This window comes from Macadamia integrifolia, chromosome 12 (genome assembly GCF_013358625.1).
Source record: "Macadamia integrifolia cultivar HAES 741 chromosome 12, SCU_Mint_v3, whole genome shotgun sequence".
In the NCBI taxonomy this organism is placed as follows: Eukaryota; Viridiplantae; Streptophyta; class Magnoliopsida; order Proteales; family Proteaceae; genus Macadamia; species Macadamia integrifolia.
In genome coordinates this window covers 16,300,435-16,303,572 of record NC_056568.1, presented here as the reverse complement: position 1 = coordinate 16,303,572, position 3,138 = coordinate 16,300,435, and positions in this window count along the sequence as shown.

Genomic DNA, 3,138 nt, shown 5'->3' with positions numbered 1-3,138 from the left:
TTTTTTATGAAAAAGTGAGAATCAACGTCTTTGTTTTTGGTAAAGGAATCAACGTCAGTCTCTACATACTTGTCTAACCCTCTCTAGCCATATTAAGCTGTCCCACTAGCAACATATATAATTCAGCTATCCTTAAACATTCATAATTACATATAGATCATAAAGAAATTTTCAACAGAACATAAAAAAACTCCTATGCCCACCCCGCCTCATTTAGGAAGGAGCAATCCAAGGCATGAAGCTCTCACTACTACAAAGTCCGGGAGGGGTAAATGTACACAGCCTTAACCCCTTGCTTCGTAGAAGAGTCTAACCCCCAGCTTTGCGGAAGAGGTTGTTCCCAAGTTTTGAGCATGTGGTCTAATCATTATATCATAAGGGTTCAGATAAACACAATCATAACCAATAAAAATCGGATGATCCCCAAACGGTAGTGTTTGTTAGTTAGCACCCATCCATGGGTTGTCCAAATGGTTAGGGCGAATTGGGGATTGTGTGGATAGGCACATGGTCCTAGGTTTGATTCTTAAGTGGGGATCGTGGAGGTGGGTTGCTGCGCTAGTCTCCCTGAGAATTAGTCGAGGTGCATATAAACTGATCCGGACATCTTGGTTAACCAAAAAAAAAAAAATGTATTTGTTAGTCAGCATGAGACATACTATGGAAACTAACATAAGTGGTGATAGATAGGACATCTTAAAGAAGAGTGCACGCTTCTCCTCTGTCGTGCAAGTATTGAGGGTGTTACCTCTTAAATCTATTTTCGTTTTATTTAGGATCTCTTCAGACAGCAAATTAACCTGTCTAAGAGTAATATCTTTTTTAGCATTAATTACATCCGATACTGCTAAAAAATTTCTATTAAATGGGTGCTTTGATGAAAGTGTGTGATCTGTTTCTCTGGCTTGGGGTAAGGTGGGCTTTGTTCCCCGTTTTACTCTTCTTTACAATAAAATTTTAGGAACTATTCAGGTCTAGATAATATTCGGATTTACAAGTAAAATAAAATAAAATAAAATAAAATATATCTTGGTAACCATTTGTTCCCCACCACACCACCCCCCCCCTCCCCAAAAAAAAAAAAATCCAAGACTCAGCACCTCAATTGGGTGGTTCTTAGAGTTCCAATAGGCTGGTAGAACAATTTTAGTAAATTCTGTTCCATGCTCAATCCCTACCTATCTCATGTCATGTTTCCTTTTCCCAAAATCAGTTTGTAGAGTGCAGACAATTGATTCAATTAATCCCAACTTTTGGATTGAGAATGAGAAATCCAGTCAAGGTCCACACCTAATTTCCTGATCTTCTATTTCCACTCCAAAATTTTCTAGTGGGTTGGGAATTCGCTGAACTCATATCCACAACAAAGCCCTTATACTTGGCTTTGATGACATTTAGTCTCAAACTAATAGCTTCTGGGCTTGGATTCATAAATCCTATTACTTCCATTCTCTTTCAATTTTTTGACAGGAATTTCATTTGGCCTATAGTTTCTTGCTTTTGATATTTAAGCTTCACTACATACTGACTTAAAAGGTGTTATTTTGAAACTGAAATCGAATACCAAATATCAAATCCAAAATTAAGTCAAATTAATCTAATCGAATCAAACCAAACCAAATTAATTCAGTCTCAATTTTGATATTTTAATTCGGTTCGGTTAGGTTTCGGTTTCAGCTTAAGAACCGTCGGTCCCAACCGAAACCGAACTGAACCACCTATTAAAGATAGAAAAAGATAATAATCAATTAAGTGCTCCAATGCAATAGTAAATAGTAAATACCAAAAGCCAAGAGTTGAGAACCGTGAGGTAATTAATTACCCCACAATGGCACTAATCCACTTCTCTGTTTTTTATTTTTTATTTTTTTAGTTAAAATCCACTAACTTCTCTCTGTCTCTCACTCCTCCTATCTTTGACCGTTTCAAACTTTTCTCCCAAACCGATTTCCTAAACGCAAATTGGAACCAGATTATAGAACCGATTTTAAACCGAATCCAAACCGAGACCAAGCAGGTTCGGATTGAGTATCCAATTGCAAAACTGACTCGGTTTGATTTTGGTTCGTACCATCACTCATACTAACCGAATCAAAACTGAGCCAAAAAACCAAAACCAAACCAATTGACAAGCTTACATACTATTACTTTATTCATAAGAAAAAAACTATATATCGTTACTTCTGTTTGGAAAAAAAATTGATAAGCATTTAATTAATATAGCCCATAACCTAGCAGTTAAGGGTAGATATAGGCATATACAGTGTCAATCTCTTTTGTATAAATAAAATGTATCTCCGTCTTTGCTGCATCTCTAGCCAGATAATCGGCAATCGAGTTTGCCTCCCTGAAGTTGTGAGTTATTTTCCATGAAATTTCCTCCAAGAAAGGTTGAAGGAAGATCCATCTCTGAATGGAAAACGGAAAACCATGGGATTTTCTATTTCTGAAAGGATATCGCAACTGCACTGGAATCTGTCTCCACCCACAAGCAAGTATTTCCCATTTCTCGAGCACGCATCAGACCCACCATTGGTCCTTCCACCTCCGCCTGGAAGACCTTTGAGACCCCTATAAAAATTTTATAGGAGTCCATAACAGCTCCCATATGATTGCGAAAGATCCCACCAACTCTTGTTTAACCAGGATTGCCCATAGAACTTCCATCAAAGTTCAGATTGATCCAGTTTACCTGAGGCCTGCACCAATAAACCTCTAAGATGGGTAGAGTTGGCTTATTCTGAATCAATGAGCCAAGCTTCCTGCAGCAAATAACATCAGAGGCAGTTCTCACATCTCCTTTGGTGCTAGGTTTGGAGGATTTAATATCCTCAAGAATCATTTGCTTGATGAAGTTTATCGGCCTGACCTTACCTTCATGCCTTCTATTATTTCTTTCACGCCAAATGTGGTTAGCCATAGTAATTAACCCCAGAGCCCACACCTCTTTGCAGCAAACAATTTTAAGCTTCCTTTTCCACCATTGAAGAAAATCAGCCATGGAACCCGATTTCCTTAGCATTGCTCAAAATCTAGTTGGAATACATTTTATTTATACATAGGAAAAAAAAAAAGGTGGGGGAGGTGGGGAGCAACCCACTTATTATTATTTTTTTTTGGGTGGAACACTTATAAATA